Consider the following 18,100-nt stretch of genomic DNA (forward strand, 5'->3'; position numbering starts at 1 on the left):
TGACCACTCACGTATAGCAGTATAGGTTTGTAGTCTTGGCAGGTACAGTTTTTATTTTCATGTTGCACACCATGTTCAATTTGTTTTGTTACTTCTTGGAAAATGCTATTCTGCTTATTGTTTAGTTGTGATTTTAGTACAGAAAGTCTTCTGTAGATTGCTCATACTGACACACAGTTGTTTCTACTTCTGTCATGGCTAATTCTGCCTCATTTGCTATTAGTGGCTATCCAAATGGTTCTTGGCTTCCTGTTACAGAAGGTTGACTACTGTCAGGAGTGTCCACATCTAGTTGGGCCTGGAGTTCTTCCTTATGTTTCTGTTCATTATGCAACATTGTTTTGTACTGTGTCAAGTTTACGTCTGTTATAGTGCTTTCATTTGCTTTGAAAGCGACTCATAGGAATCGTAGGCATCTAGTAAATCTTCTTTTCTTCATGGTTTAAAAAGTTGTAGCAGGGACATGTAATACAGTTCTTTATGTTGAGGAGTTTTTAATCACAATTTGATATGATTAATTAAGCTTTGTTTGGAAAATTTCACTAAGCTGCCTTCACAATTTTCCACTCTGTATCTGCCTTTCTTTTCATCTGGTTTAATATTATTTTTGTATGTGAAGTTTTGGCAAACGTGGTATAGACAAATGGTTTCCAAAGTAGTACTACTGTTTGGGTAGTATGCATCTAGTAAATTGTTTTTCAAAATGTCTTGGCTGTTGAGATCATTTTTGGCTATTGTTTGTATGTCTTCTTATGATTTGAGAACTCCTTTTCTAGATGAAGCTGGACCAAGACTTAGCCATACTATATTTTCAGATATTCCATACAAGGCAGTACCAGTTAAACGGTCTGCAGCTTCATAGCAGCCACATTCTCTATGGGAGAGCATTTTTATGCCTAAGCTGTACAGTTTCTGTCATAGTGTTTTGTCATATGATATGTCATCACAGAGGTCTTGAAGCTCTGTTTTTTCTGCTTTGGTTAAGTAGGCTGTGATATATCGTGCAACTGCAGTGGAATTGTCATAGGAGGGCAATGATTTCATTGTAATCATTGATGTATTTTGATTCTTCCATACTTTTTATGTAGTATGTGTTCTTAGGTGATCATGAATGTTGCACACTGAACAGCAACATGAAGAAGAACTCCAGGCCCAACTAGATAAGCACACTCCCGACAGAAGTCGCCCTTCTCTAACAGGAAGCCAAGCACCACTGGGACAGCCACTAATAGCAAATGAGGCAGAATTAGCTATGACAGAAGTAGAAAACACCATGTGTCACTATGAAGACGATACAGAAGACTTAACTGTACTGCAATCAAAACTGAAAAATTAGCAGCGTGGCATGTTTCAAGAAGTAACAAAAGAAATTGCACATGGTGTACAACATGAAAATAAAAAATGTACCTGCCAAAATTACAAACCTATACTACTATACATCAGTGGTCAAGCTGGTTCAGGCAAAACATTCTTAATCAAAATCATCAGCAAGTTCCTTCAACAATTGACAAACAACAAACTGTCAGCTGTTGTAGCTGCCCCCACAGGTTTAGCTGCCTACAACATAGAGGGTGTCACTTTACACCGATTACTACTCCTTCCAGTAGAACACCAAAACAAATTAGAATATTACACATTTTCTACAGAAGCTGCAATGTAACTATGCAGAGTGTTAAAACAAATGAAAATGCTACTAATAGATGAAGCGAGCATGGTCTCCAACCTAATGTTGGCTTTGATTCACTTCAGATTACAGGAAGTACTCGAAACAAACTACGAAGAGTTGTTCCTTTGGAGGAAAACACATTATTGTTTTCAGAGATCTTCTTCAATTGACACCAGTGAAAGGTGAACCTATTTTTAAAACCTTAGAACACAAACTCTGCTGTAAAACTTTTGGCAGCATAGGAAATGTCAACCTTTGGCAACATTTCCAATACAGAGAATTAACAGAAAACATGCACCAGTCTGCATACCTCACATACGCCAACATTTTAAAAAGTATTAGAGTTGGTGTACTATTTCAAGAAGCACAAGCAATATTAAAATCCGGCACATCCATGCACTATATGGCCATAACTCGTGTGCTACTGATGTCATGGAACAATTATCACACAAAAATGTCAATTGTATGTCCTTGATGCCAACTCTGGCAAGCTGTTCCAAATTCAATGAAACAATGCTGAAAAAATAAATGCAACCAATAATTGAAATTTGCTCCACAGATAAACTGGACGTACATGGTATGACACTACCCATGTGTCAAGAAGCCACAACAAGACTAAATACCTTAGAAAACTCTATCTCCAACACAGCTGGTTTGGAGCAAATATAAAACATTTCTTTAAACTGTAGAATAATGCTTATACGTAATCTTGACGTGGAGCAAGGACTAGTTAATGGAGCACTTGGTACAGTTTTTGGCTTTCAAACATACCCATGTGACAACAGCATTCAGTTTGTCAATATTCTCTTTCACAAACTATCAGAAGTTAAAAGGATAGGACGCTCAAAAGCCTGCTTCCTTCTTTTCAAAGACATGTATTTACGCAGAGAACAATTTTCTCTAACTCTAGCATACGCAGTCACCATTCACAAATCAAAAGGTCTTACCCTAGATAAAGCATTGACCGTTTCTTTCGGCGCCTGCAGCGTGGTGAGTGAGGTTGCTTTGTGCATTTCAGTGTTCCACCTGTTCAGGTGCCATCTGTGGTCCCCCTGTCCCCTAGTTAGCCCCCTTGTCTCCCACTCCCTCCCCGCACCCATTTCCTGCTTCCCGGCCCTCCCCCTTCCCGTTCCCGCCCACCCCCCTTCTGATTGGCCCATCCAGTATTGTATTGCGAATGACCAGACGCGCATGCCTGCACCGTTTCTTTCGGCGCCTGCAGCGTGGTGAGTGAGGTCGCTTTGTGCAGTTCGAGTGTTCTACCTGTTCAGGTGCCATCCGTGGTCCCCCAGCCCCCTAGTTAGTCCCCTTGTCTCCCACTCCCTCCCCGCACCCATTTCCTGCTTCCCGGCCCTCCTGCCTCCCGTTCCCGCCCGCTCCCCCTCTCATTGGTCCTGACAAGAGGACACCCATTCATTGCTAGTCCTCCCAGGGCAGCCCTCTCCCTGGCAGCCCATCGGCTAAGGACCCCAGGCAAAGGACGGCATTTCAGTGACGGCTCCAGATCGTATCTGCAGGTATCCGCAGGAGAAGCAAGAAGCCAACAATAGGTATTGTGGCAAAGGCGGGGACTGAAGCAATTACTTCACGCCATACTACCCTACCACCCATCCGCCGATAGCTAAACCTTTATAAACTCTTCCGGCTGTAGTTTAATTACATATAGAAGTGTGCCTTTTAGCGTGCCCTGGTGAATTTAGAATTGTACCTGATATCTTCTCTATGCAAAGCTGAATTTAGAAGTGTGCCTAATAGCATGCCCTGGTTGAATTTAGAAGTATGCCTAATATCCTCTCTGTGCAAAGTTGAACATTGAAATGACAGTATAGAACTGTGCCCAATAGCCTCTCCGTGCAAGACTTGAATTCAAAAGTGTGCCTGACATCCGCTCTGTGTAAAGTTGAATTTGGAAGTGCACTGAATAGCCTCTCTGTACAAAGTTCCAGGTAGAAGTGTACCTAATAGCGTGCCCTAGTTGAACTGTTTAGTGTCCCTAATAGTCTCTCTGTGCATAGTCTAATCTAGAAGTATGCCTAATAATTTAGAAGTATGCCTAATAAGCGTTCCCTAGTTGAACTGACAAAGTGTCCCTAATAGTCTCTCTTTGCATAATTCAATTTAGAAGTGTGCCTAATAGCGTGCCCTGGTTGAATCCAGAAGCACACCTAATCGTGTGCCCTAGTTCAACCAACTAGAACTCCCTAATAGCCTCTCTGTGCATAAGTGTAATTTAGAAGTGTCCCTAATATCCTCTCTGCGCAAAGTTGAACTGACAAAGTGTCCTTAATAGTCTCTCCGTGAATAGTTTAATTTAGAATTGTGCCTAATAGCGCGGCCCAGTTGAACTGACCAACACCCCTAATAACCTCTTTATACAAAGTTGAATTTAGAAGTGTGCCTAATAGCGTGCCCTGGTGAATCTAGAATTGTGCTAATATCCCCTCTGTGCAAAGCTGAAGTTAGAAGTGTGACTAATAACGTGCTCTAGCTGAACCGACAAAGTGTGCCTATTATCCTCTCTGTGCAAAGTTGAAGTTAGAAGTGTCACTAATAGTGTTCCCTAACTGAACTGACAATATGTCCCTAATATCCTCTCTGTGCAAAGTTTAATTAAGAATCGTACCTAATACCGCACCCTAATAGCGTGCCCTAGCTGAACTGATAGTGTCCTTAATAGCCTCTCTGTACAGAGTGGAATTTAGAAAGTGCCTAATAACGTGCCCTGGTTGAATTTAGAAGGGCGTCCAATAGTCCACCCTGGCTGAATTTAGAACAGTACCTAACTTGACCTCTGTGTAAAGTGGAATTTAAAAATATACCTAATGAACCAATATACCACCCTGGCTGAATTTAGAACTGTGCTTATTTCCCGCTCTGTGTAAAGTTTAATTAAAAAATATACCTAAGAACCTCGCTGTGCAAAACCTGAAGTTTGAAGCGTGCCTAAATATCCCCTCTGTGCAAAGTTTATTTTAGAAGTGTACCAAATATCATCTCTGTGTAAATGTAGAATTTAGAAGAGCGCCCAATAATCTGGTATCCCCTCTGGGCAAAATTGAACTTAAAAGTGTGCCTAAATATCCCCTCTGTCCAAAGCCAAATTTGGAAGCAGACCTAATTACCGCACCTTGCCTGAATTTAGAAGTGTACCTAATAACATGCCCTAATTGAAATTCAGAAGTGTCCCTAATACCCTCTCTGTGCAAATTGAACTTGGAAATGTACCTAATATCCCCCTGTATAAATAATATCCATCTCTGTACAAAGTGTGCCATTAGCGTTGAGTTATTAGTTGAATATAGAAAGACCCCTAATATCCTATCTGCACAAAACTCAAATTTAGAAGTGAGCCAAATAGTGCCCCTTGCTTGAATCTAGAAGGGCGCCTAATAGCGTGCCCGATTGAATGTAGAACTACAATTAGAAAGTCCTCCTAAATTGCACTTAAAATCCACCTAAAAGCATACCTGTGGCGTTGCCACACTCAATTTCTCCCTAATAGTTTACCTATACTCCAGCTTCCTAGAAGAAAGTCTACCCAACAGGGTAACTGTGCTGTAGTTGCAACTAAACAGGCCGCCTAACAGCATATCCTAAGGGATAGCTACACTTCAAAACGGCCTAATATCTGCAGCCCAGTTACAATTAGTACACTAAAACCTAGAATAAGTGAATATCACCCCGTTTAGTGGAACCCAGAAACCAAGACTAATCTCACCCAGTGATATAGCCAAACTTATAAGTCCAACAATAAAGTGTAAGCTGCACCTGAAATGACACCTAATAGCACGTACTAACCATGAGTGCCCCCAATCCACCAGGGTCGGCCGGAAACGATCACCATGGACCGCCTCCACTCTCCGGTCCGCCTTGCCTTCCATCCCCCCTTCCAAAATCATACCACCCTCCTTCACATCCCCTACCCATCCCCTTTCCAAACACCAAGCCAGAGGGGTACGATGGTGAGCCAACCACCCTAAAACCACTGCTCCCCTGAACCCCTCTACCGACCATCCTACGTTGATCAGGCCCACTCCCCACACTATCATACCGGGCACACCCTGCCCTGCAACCATGCACCCCCGCTTTTCCCACTATCCCCCACCATCATCCCTTCCCGACCACACCCCTTCCCCACCCTAAAAACCGCACGCCTAGCCCTAGCAAGAAAAGAAGCCTCATCCCTCAACCGCACACACCAATCGCAACAAAGATGCTAAAGAGGAAACATACCTGGTCCCCCTCAATCTCTCAGCACTCATCGCCTCCCCTATCCCGACCCACCACCTCATTCCCTCAATCACCACCATCCCTCCTTGCTTCACCCTTCCTGAAACCCCTCTCCCTCCATTTCTCACTGACCGCAACCGAAACCCCTAACCGCTGACACCCCACCTTCAAATCCCCCATGCCAAACCCAATCACCCTAACACACCCATCAATCCACTCCCACCCGAAACTCGCCAACTTTTCTGCTCGCCCACTTTTCCCATCGATCATCAACCAACCCACCCCTCTCCCTTCCCAGCTTCCAACATCCCCCCCCACTACCGTGCGCTGCAGCTCTGAAACCAACCAACCCTACCGAAGTGAATTGTATCCTATTTAATGCCTGTTCCGTAGCAAAAAACAGACACAGCATCTTTGAGCTCCTCGCCTCTGACAAACCAGACCTGGTTTTCATCACCGAAACTTGGTTCTTTGACGACTTCACCCCGATCGCTAATGAAGCCTCCCCCCCCCCCCCGACTACTCCCTCATCCCACTGAACCGTCCCTCTAGAGGAGGGGGAATAGCATTCGTCTTCAAGTCTCACTTCCACGCCTCAATCATCGACAACCAACCTTCCATTCCATCCTGCAAATCACTCCTCGTTAAATTATCCCTCTCCCCTTTGTGCTCTCACAGCTTCCTAATAATCTACAGACCCCCTGGCTACGATCTGCGACTCTATTGCCACCCTTCAACTAAACCATCCCAACCTCACCCTTCTTGGAGACTTCAACATATGGCTCGACATTCCCACCAACCCAATGACACACTCTCTGGTTGACGGTCTAGACACGATTAACCTCCAACTCCACATAAACGGCGCGACTCACTATAAAGGACACACTCTTGATGCCATTTTTAGCTCCCACAACCGGATACATGTAAATCCCCCCATCCCTATCATCTGGTCCGATCACTTCATTGTTTCTTTCGCCATTCACTCACCCGACCCGCTTCCCGTACTCGAACCTGAACCTCTGAATCTATGCAAATTCTGGAAAAAACTAATAATCGTACCTGACCTAGCAGATGCACTCCTGCAGTCTCCTCCACCTACCTGCCAACTCAATAAACAACTAACCCCTGACGCCTTTGACTCATGGCTCAACACCTCACTAATGCGGCTCACACCCTCCTGCAAACCATCAGCCCATCGTGGACTGTTCCCTAGATGGTTCACACCTGATTTGAAGACCACTAAACAACTATATGAATACCTGGAACGCAAATGGCAGAAGGACAAAACCCAAGAGAGCAGAGCCATCTTGGCCCGACACCTTCATCAGTACAAGGCCGAAATCCGGAAAGCAAAAAAAGCCCATTACAACTCCTGAATCCTAAACTCAAAAAACCCCAGCAACGAACTTCACAAAATCATCACCGAATTCACCAAACCTGCATGCACTACCACTGTCCCGACCCCCTCACAATCACTGTGCGACTCACTCTCTCTCCACTTTTACGCCACGGCTCTCGAAAGAACAAATGCGCTAACCACCAAACTGGCTCTCTTACATCCACCAAGCAACCTTCCCCCCGTACGGCAAACCCACCGCCTGCAACCACTGCGCAGCCAATGTTCCACTTCTTTAATCCAATATCACCCGACCAATTTCTTAAACTTCTCTCTGCCCACAAACCATCCGGCTCTCTGCTAGACCCTTGCCCAGCCACAACCTTCAAAGAAATGTTTGCTTCTACCTGCACAGGAGAACACGCAAGATCCATCATAAATTACTCCCTTTCCTCTGGTATTTTTCCTGACGCATTCAAAACGGTTCATGTTAAACCTCTTTGAAAAAAGCCTTCCCTCGACCCTCTTGAGCCCAAAAACTACCGCCCCCATCTCAAACACTAGGTTCCTTGCCAAACTCATTGACCGAACCACCTACTCCCAACTAAATACCTTTGTCGAAGCCAACAATCTGCTAGACCCTGCACAATCAGGTTTGAGAGCCCGACACGGAACTGAAACCACCCTAACCTCAATCTGGGATGACCTTAAAATCATGGCAGACTCTGCGGGATGTGCCGCATTAATCCTTCTTGACCTATCCGCTGCCTTCGACACAATCACTCAATCCTTCTTGACACCCCCCACTCCATAGGAATTTGTGCCCATTTCTCAAATGGATAGCTTCATTCCTCAAAGATAGGTACCAAATAACGCTACTCCCCACCTATTCCTCCCAAGCTCGACCAGTCGACATGGGATTTCCACAAGGAGCATGCCTATCTGCCCTCCTGTTCAATCTCTACTTGATCACCCTCCCACCAATAATTCATTCTCACAACATCCTATGTTACAACTACGCTGATGACACTCAACTAATTCTAAAACTCTTGAACCCAAAACCCAACCACGACCTGACCTCGCCTCCTGCCTCCTCGACATAGAGCTCTGGATGACCCAAAGCCACCTCTTGTTAAACCCCTCCAAAACTGAGATCATGGTATGTGGCAACTCTGAACTTCTTCCACACCCACTACCCTGGCCATCTGCCATGGGCAACTCACTGACACCCTCTAACTCAGTAAAAAACCTTGGATGCACCCTTGACACGACCTAACACTCTCGCGCCAAGTCAACAACGTCTCAAAGTCCTGCCACTACCTAGAAATGCAAGCAACAATCCTGACAACACATACAGTGTTCATAGAATAAGACAAGAATTGGACTACTGTGCTGGAATGGTGAAATTCACTATAAACTCGCAAGAAGATCCACAAGAATTTCTATTGTACTTACTACAAGTACTGGAAAACAAAAACATACCTATAAATGAAATCTTCCAGATTTCATACATGTGGAACATACATGCACTCTCTAAAACAATATGGCACAGGAACAAATCCCTAATGAATGCTTTGTGTATGTATACATACCTAACTGTGAAATCGTTCCATTTCAGCAACTTGTACAAAATTCAACTCATGGCAGATTATGTACTACCTGCAATTCAGATAATCGCTCTACCTTACAAATACAAAAACATAGTAAATACGTAATATTAATGCATCTACGTTACAATGCAGATGGTACCAAAAACAACTGCAAGCTGACTGGATTCACACATGGTCAAGTATCACTTGGTAAGAAAACCTTCACAACAATAGGTATAATATACCACACAGGAGCCACAACCAATGCAGGTCACTACACTTCATATATAAAAAAGAATTGTGGATGGTTTGAATGTGATGATAATACCATTACTCTAAAGCAGAGATTACCAGCAAATCTTATGAGTGCTTATTTAATATTCTTAAAACCAAAATGTAATAACTAATCTGTACATAAACAATAATGAAACTTCAATTAGAAAACTATTAACAGTTAGAATATGCCAACAGGTATCTAACGGCCCCAAGATTCTGCAACAACCAAACAGATAAATCAATACCACTAAATTATAAGAAGAAATAAACAGTTAGAATATGCCAGCAGGTATCTAACTGCCCCAAAAATATTCAGCAACCCAACAGATACATGAGTAACTTGAAAATATAAATAAAAAACTATAACCAGTTACAATACGCCAACAGATATCTAACTGCCCCAAGATTCTGCAACAACCAAACAGGTAAATCAAGAAGAAATAAACAGTTAGCATACGCCAACAGGTATCTAACTGTCCCAAAAATCTTCAACAACCCAACAGATAAATGAGCAACTTGAAAATATGAATAAAAAACTATAACCAGTTAGAATACGCCAACAGGTATCTAACTATCTGCAACAAGCCAACAAATAAACACTGAAAAGAAAGAAAGAAATGCATTGTACCATAACAAAAACATTTTTTTTTAATCCAGCATAAGATTTTTTTGCCCACAGACCCAATGATTTAAGAAACAAACACAGAAACTGAGCAAATTGCACACTACACTGGTTTGTAAACTACTAAATATGAGGGTCGAAATAATGCAGAAATGCCTATTATGAAATGCAATAACTCATTATAAACTACCTACACTAACATGATTTTTTCTTTTATCACAGAAATTGAAAAAGAATATCTACTCCAGTTATCCAAGTCATGAAAAAATATATCCAATCACAAAAAATCAAACAGTAAATATATTAAAATTCAACTCACAAATACTGCTCCATAACACAACCATTGAAGCAAACATCTAACCATACACCACAATTGAAAATGTTTACTTCCATGGATATGTTATATTGCAGTGCTTGTTATCAAACTCTACAATCCTAATTACATGACGTAGCCAAAACTTAACATACAAACTATACAAATGAAACAGTACACAAACTGTGGATGTGTGGATATTTGATGGATGTTTGATTCTATGGGTGTGTTATGCTGCGGTGGTTGTGGCCAGGGCCTAGAGTCTTGGGTGCATGGCTTTCAGCATGCATCCTAACTGTTTGAACACCACCCCATCCGTGCCCCCTTGTGACTGTCTTTTTTTAATATAATGGTTTTGTAGCTTTCAGCCATGCACCCAAGACTCTAGGCCCTGGCCACAACCACCGCAGCATAACACACCCATAGAATCAAACATTTTAACTGTGCTATATGGGCAGTTTTTATGTCCGAGGACAGCCGCGGTGACCACGGACATGACAAACACATCAGGGGCGCCTGCCACCTAAACAAATACAGCATTCGACCCATCTCTTACTCCCCCACCCTCCCCAAGCACTCTTACACACTAACACACTCCCGAAAGTTGTATTTTTTCCCCCGTTTGTTGCCGCGCTGTCCGCGGATCCAAGATGGCGGATACATCAAAACAATACAATGCACCTCACGCTTCATACCAGCCAATCAGCGAACACCTTGTATGTCTGCGGACATGACGCAAGCCGATTAGCCAAACGGTGTCCTGTCCGCGGAGCGAACAGAGAAATGTGTCCATGGAGCAGACATAGATATCAGTAATTTTTTGACACCTACCTTTTGGTTGTTTTAAAAAAAACTACTGGACAGATTTCCACCAAATTTACAAAAGCACACTTTCGGGACCAAGCCTCTGCACCTGCCACAAATTTGGTGAAAATCCATCCAGCAGTTTGTGCCGTAGGCATGAGCAAAGTTTTTTCCCAATTCACTCTATGGGACCCCCCTATAACTTTGTCCCCCCCTGGACCTGAATTCAGAGTACTGATTTATATGGCGAAGACCCTAATTTCCTGCTGTATTTGACTTGCATGAAATGTTTTTGTCTGGCGTTTATCTCTAGAAAAGCAGGGAATCTCTTTCAGGACATGTCTTTTTGTTTGTTTGTTTATTAGTTTGTAGGGCGCACCAAACCCTTAGGTAGCTGGGCGCACATCTTCACAACAATACTTAAGCTTGGTTACAAGAATAGTCAATGCAGGCAAGTTAAATAAAGGCAGGTTCACATTACAGGCAGGTTCACACAGTCATGATTACAAGAGTCTGGTATAGAGGCAGCTAAAATATATGTATGCACCGATTTGCCATCCTAGTCTAGTGGTCGTTGAGGCGTAGCCAAGTGCGAGTGTTACGTCTGAAACTGTGGTATGATTGGTCTCTTCTAAGCTCAACTGGTAAAGCATTCCATTGCTGGGCTGCTTTTACAGGGAAGCTATTAACTCCTGTTTTTTTTAGTCTGAACCTGGGAATTTGGAGGCAGTAAGAATTGGGAGTCCTAGTGGATCATGCAGAAGTTTTTCTAATTATTCTTTCCTTCAAGTATGGAGGGGCTGCGTCGTTGAGACATTTGAAGGTTAATGATACCGTTTTGAAGAGGATCCTATCCGTAGTTTTCAACCAGTGATGATTTCTCCTAGCGTTAGATATGTGCTCTTTGGTGGGGAGATTCAAGGCCATTCTGAGTGCGTTGTTTTGCAATATCAGTAATTTATTAATTATGTATTTGTTGGCTCCTAGATGAAGTGCATTGCAGTAGTCCAGTTTTGGTAAGCTGACAGCATTTGCTAAAATAATGCAAATTGCAAGTGAGAGAAAGGGTCTACATTCTCTGATACGTTTGTCAGTGTAGGCAGTGGATGAGGCCAGGGAGTTTACCTGTTTTTTTTAGATTTAGTGTGGAGTCCAAATAGAAGCCAAGTGTCTTCACTTCTTTGGCAACTCTAATTATGTTGCCATCGATATTGAAGGCACTGTAGTTGGTGTCAAGTTTTTTTTAGTTTGTTAGCTGAGCCAAAGATCAAGATCTCTGTTTTGTCGTCATTCAGGCAGAGGCTGTAGGTTGCCATCCATGCCTGAATGAGGGAGTATATTTCATTTACTAAGGCTGTATCTGAGGTGAAATTGCCCGAAAGGGGAATGAGGATCTGGGTGTCGTCCATGTAGTTTGTGTAGGTGACACCCAGTCTGTCCAATTTGTCAAATAAAGGCTTAACTAAGATGTTATACATGGTTGGTGAGACACATGAGCCCTGAGGGATGCCACATGTTATTTGGATTGGGTCTGCTGATGCTGAGGTGGAGAAGACTTGCATGCTTCTATTATCAAGAAAGGACTGGACCCAAGCTATGGCTTCACTTGAAAAGTAGGTACGCCGATACTAGCTGTTTGCATAATACTGCATGGTCCACCAAGTCGTATGCTGCTGACAGATCAAGGAGGAGTAGCATAGCTGTGTTTCCTTTATTATTAAGCTCGTCAATTTGGGCTTTAAGGTCTATTAAAGCTGTCTCTGTGGCGTGTTGGGGTCTGAAACCCGATTAACGTGAGCCTGGAAGTTGGTTGGTTTCAAGATACTTTTGAATTTGAAGATAGGCCACTCTGTCTATTATTTTCAGGAGGAATGGAACCGTTGTGATAGGTCTGTAGTTAGTAGGGATGGCGGGGTCTAAGGTCTGTTTTTTGAGAAGGGGTAAAACCCAAGATTCTTTTAAGCTGCTTGGGACAGTATTAGATGAAAAGGAGGCATTAATGAGTTTAGAGATGAAGGGGGCTAGATCTCTAGCCACATCCTTAATTATTTGGGCCATACAGTTGTCTCTTTTACAGTTTGACGGTTTTAGGGAAGCAATCAGTTTTTGGAGCGATGGTGATAGATATGTTTGCAGGGGGAGATAAGCTTTTTTAGCTGTAATTTTGGTTTGTAAAATGTTTTATTTTATTTGCTACAGCATTGTGAATACTGGTGCACCATTGCTTGTCTTTAGGTACTAATTCTCTAAGGATCACAAATAGTTCCTTAGTGTTAGAGATTCTTTCATTGTAGACTTCTTTTTTCGTTTGGATAATTTCATTCTTGTAGTTATTGGCACATAGGTTTAATTTTAGTTTGTTTTCTTCTGTAGGGGAATGCTGCCATGTGGATTCTAGCTTCTTTTTTTCCAATATAAGTTCTTTTAGGTGGTGGGTGAACCCAGTATTGAGGTGAGTCTGTTGTTTGCTCTGATGTACCTTCAGTGGGGCAATGGTATTTAAGACCTTAGTCATGGTGTCATTATAGGAGTCCACCAATGTGGCTGTGTCAGAATTACTTGGCAAGGCATTAATTCCCGGAAGGAGGAGTGGTAGGCAATTGTCGGGTGTGATATTTTTCTTTGATCTAGTGGGAATGGCAGGAGCCATCATTTTATCGTTATCTATTTGTTTGTTGAGTGTTAAGCTAAAGTCAATTAGGTAATGGTCAGTCCAAGATTGGGGTGTGATTTTGGCGATAGTTGTAGGGCGGTTTAAGGTGGCAACCCAGTCTAGGGTCCTACCTTTATCGTGGGTGGGGGAGAGGATTTTTTGGGTGATACCATGTTCGTCAAGCATGGTAGCTATCGTTTGGGCTTGCTTGTCGTCCGGATCGTTGAATCCTAAGTTGAAGTCACCTAGGATAATTATCTGGGAGGAGTCTTTAGTATTGTTAGCTAAGAGGCTAGAGATGTCCTCTTTGAATGAGCCAATGGGTACTGGTGGTCTGTAAATGAGGTATATAGTTAGAGTACGGCATGGGGATATAGGCAATTTTGCCACTAGAAGTTCGCAAGATTTAAGTGGAGGTAGCAAGGATATTCTTAGGTTCAGCTTATCTTTAGCAATGATAGCTAGGCCGCCTCCTCTAGAGTTAGGTCAGTCCATTCTTAGGAGTTGATAGTTTTCTGGTATCTCTAATGAAAGTGCTGGGCCTGCAGCCTCGTGAAGCCAGGTTTCTGTGAAATCTGAGAGGTCAAGGATGTCAGATGTTAGAAGATCTTTAGTTTTGGATTTTGAGGTAGTTTGCATGTGGGCTTGTGCCGTATGTAGCGTAGTAAGTTTATGGTGGGTACGGCTGTTCAAGTAGGTGTTAGAAGTTATTTTAGGTTCGTAGAAGGACGGGAGTCTAGCTCGAAGCCTGATGTTTCTGTTCAAAGTGTGGCAAAGTGCATATTTGATTTGATCCATAGTTATCAGGATTGTTTGTAAGAGTAGCAGTGGTACAGATAATAGAAAATTATTGCTGACATACATTGTAGGGCAGTTAATGGTGGCTACAATGGATTATGTAAGATGGGCTGGAGCTAGATCCTCGTAGCGCAGGCTGGCTCAGGCTAAGTTCAGGTAGGCTACGGATGTCTACAGCTCAGTGGTTCGCAGGGGTTAAATTAAACTTGGGTGGAATAGGCTGAATTCAGTGTTGTTGCCATAGGTTAAATTCGCTATAAACACAGTAGACTAGATTGTTGTTTGCAGTAGGCTGATCTGAAAATAGGCACAATGGGATAGTTTAGCAAACGTAGGCAGAGTAGGCTAAAATCAATGTGGTCACGAAGGGCTAAGTGCAATGTAATGGCAGTAGTCTAGGTTCAGAATATTCATAGAAGGCTAATATCAGTGTAATCACAATAGTCTAAATTAAAAATAATCACAGTAGGCAGAAGCCAGTATGGTCACAATGTGCAAAATGCAATGCAATCACAGTGGGCTAGGTTCAGAGTAATCGTAGAAGGCTAAGATCAGTGTAATCACAATAGTCTAAATTAAAAATAATCACAGTAGGCAGAAGCCAGTATGTTCACAATGGGCAAAATGCAATTTAATCACAGTGGGCTAGGTTCAGAGTAATCATAGAAGGCTAAAATCAGTGTAATCACACTGGTCTAAATTAAAAATATTCACAGTCGGCTGAAACCAATATAGTCACAATGGGAAAAATGCAATGTAATCGCGGAAGGCTATGTTGAACATAAGCACTGTGAACTATCATGAGCATAGGTGCAATGGTCTAGGTATAGTGGCGCAGGCAGAGTAGGCTAGGGACACACTGGGCACCATATTATGGAAGGGTGCAATACAATCATCTATCTCGTGGGTTGGCTATCTGGATGAGGCTACAGGAAAGTGGGACTTTATGATAAGTTCAGCCAGTCATCAGGGCTGAATAACGATAATTGGTAAGTTGCATTTAATACAGTATTGTAGGCAGCAAGGTCGCATTAGGAAGAACTAGCAGATAGTTGTGGCAAATGCCAGAGTGTTTGGGCAGCATTAATGAGAGCACGTTGTGCGGTGGGGATGGGATATAAAGCCCCACTTTTTAGTGTGCTGGCGCAGAAAGATATGTGCAATGAAGATGAGGCAGTTTAATAACAGGCACGCAAGGGGCAGAGCAGTACATACAAGTTCCGGGCAAAGGAGAGCAAAATGTATATGCCTGCAGGTTTAGGCTAATGCGGCTAGGCTATGCAGATAAGTACAGGTAGGGGCAAGATAAATCAAAAGCAAGGCGGCATGTTACAGTATTGCACTGTGTTTGGCAGGCATAGATTGTATGTTGAGGGGGAGACTTACATCGCACTTCGGAGGAGCATGTAGCTAATTCGATCAGGCGGGGAAGAGTCAAATTGGAGGGGGTGCAGGATTTTACCAAGTGTCGATGTCACTGCAGTTTCAGCCAGATGGGGACAGAAGCTACATTCAGAATATTTCAGTCGGCCATTTTTAAGTAGTAAAGGCCGCCTGGAGTATAATGGCGGCTGTAAGGAAGACACAGATATCTCAGCATGCACTGCGAATTTTGGCAAACGCAGAAATTATGGCATCAAAGATCGTATTTACGAAAGCTCAGCAGTATTTAGACAGCCTGTGTCAGATTGACATTGTGGGTGAGTGTGGCAGCCTGGAGTAAGAGGGAATGCATTCCAGGTGCGGTAGTTCATGGAGAGGTGTACTCACGGATGACTGTGTAGAGGTCCGTATTTTACTGTAGGAATGGCGAGGTGAGATCGGTTGATTCTGTGGCAGCAGCAGGTTCTAGGGCACAGGTGGTGAGAGAGGTGTTGCTCCCGTGAGCCCTCTGCGCCCTGTGGCGAACAGGGGCAAACAGGGCCTTACCTCTCATGGGCATTCCCACGAGAGGGCCGGCGGATGCACTGCAATTAGAAGGCGGCGTTGCTAGGCAACACAGCTACACAAGCCCAGTTCGGGCTTCAGAACGGCCATTTTATGGGAAGGCTGGTTCACGATAAATTACACGAACGGTGCACAAAGCCCAACTGGGCTGGAATCAGCATGGAGCCTGGAGTTTCAGATAAGGGGAGCCGGATCATCTGTGCACGATGTTGTGCTCAACTGCAGCGGCTTGGATGTCGTGCAGAGTGGATACCGGCATCGTCAAAGTGGCAGCAGCTGATGTTGTGGTTGGAGCAGGAGGGGCTCCTGCCTGATCATACGGTGCAGATGAGAATGATGGTTTCAGGGGTAAACAGGGCCTTACCTCTCGTGGGACTTCCCAAAAGAGGGCCGGCTTCCGCCTGCCAGCGGATTCTCCGCAATTAGAAGGCAGCGTAGCTAGGCAACACAGCTACACAAGCGAGGTTTGGGCTTCGGAGCGGCCACTTTATGCGAAGGCTGGCTCACGATGAATTGCAGATGCAGAAAGCCCAACTGGGCTGGAATCAGCATGGAGATGGAGCTGAAGGTTCAGATAAGGGGACCCGGATCATCTGTGCAAGATGTTGTGCTCACCTGCAGCGGCTTGGTTCTTGTGGAGATTAGATGCCGGCGTTGTCTAAGTGGCAGCAGCTGATGTTGTGGGCTGGAGTAGGAGGGGCGCCTGCCGTCTCCAACGGTGCAGATGAGAAACATCATCTACAGGTTGATTTTTAGCCTCTTTGTTGATAATGGGGCATTGTGTGTTCATATGTTTGTGTACAATCTTTGTTCCATGAACAATGTCTCAATGCTCACATGTTTTTGATATTTCCAGGGGGATGTGCTGAATTAGCATGAAGGATTGGATTACTGGCTGTTGTTTCCTACATATTATAGTAGTTACATCACCACCGGAATGTACATTTAAGAGCCAGAACATCTATGGAATGTTCACCGTAAGTTAAGGTAAAAACAGATCAGGTTATTACTGTTAACAAAATCAACAAATGCAAGTAAATCTTTTTGGGACCTCAATAACATATTTATACATAAACACAAAGTAAATAATTTCAATGAGCATCGTAGTGTGCTCAAATAGATTGACTGATCAATTTCCAAAGAAATATTCCACTGCCCTGATGCCAAGTCTGTGAGGAGAAACTTTGCATAACAGTGTAATATTTAACATGACTAAGAAGTAATCTTCATTCTGTGAACACCATTTAATCTATTTAATGTGGTTCATGTATCCTTAATACATGATGTAAGATTGCTTGCACATGGAAATAAAAAGTAGTCAACAAAATTAGGCAGTGGTTCTTTGAATGTACCTATTCAACTGACTATAGGTCAAATAGTACAGCAAACTGATGATTTGTCTAGTTTTAGTAAGAGGTAGAATGTGTGGATGGTGGGAAATTCTGCAGAATGAAATGTGCTCTCCTCTCTTGATATTAGGCCTTATTCCAACCAAAGATCGAAGTTGGTTTTAAAAACACTATTGAATTTCCATGTTGGAACATGAGACATAGAGAAGTAACAGAGCAAATCACGTTATTGATGGTATGCTTCTCTGACATAATACTTCCTCCTCATGTCACAAATCACATAGATTGTAAGATGGTTTCACCACCACACTAACATTGTTTGAAAAACATTTAGGGCCAGAAGTTGCTTGGTAGTAATTTCATAATAGCCTTTGTAGTGGCAATTTAATGGATTATAACGTTCATTAACCAAGGTTATAAAATTCTTTAGTATGATTATCATACATATTTTTCTTTCTTTTTATGGTGTATTTGGTTACAAATAACCTTAACACTTAGAATGTACATATCACATAAC

This window comes from Ambystoma mexicanum, chromosome 6q, assembly GCF_040938575.1.
Source record: "Ambystoma mexicanum isolate Mex_15411 chromosome 6q, UKY_AmexF1_1, whole genome shotgun sequence".
Taxonomy (NCBI): Eukaryota; Metazoa; Chordata; class Amphibia; order Caudata; family Ambystomatidae; genus Ambystoma; species Ambystoma mexicanum.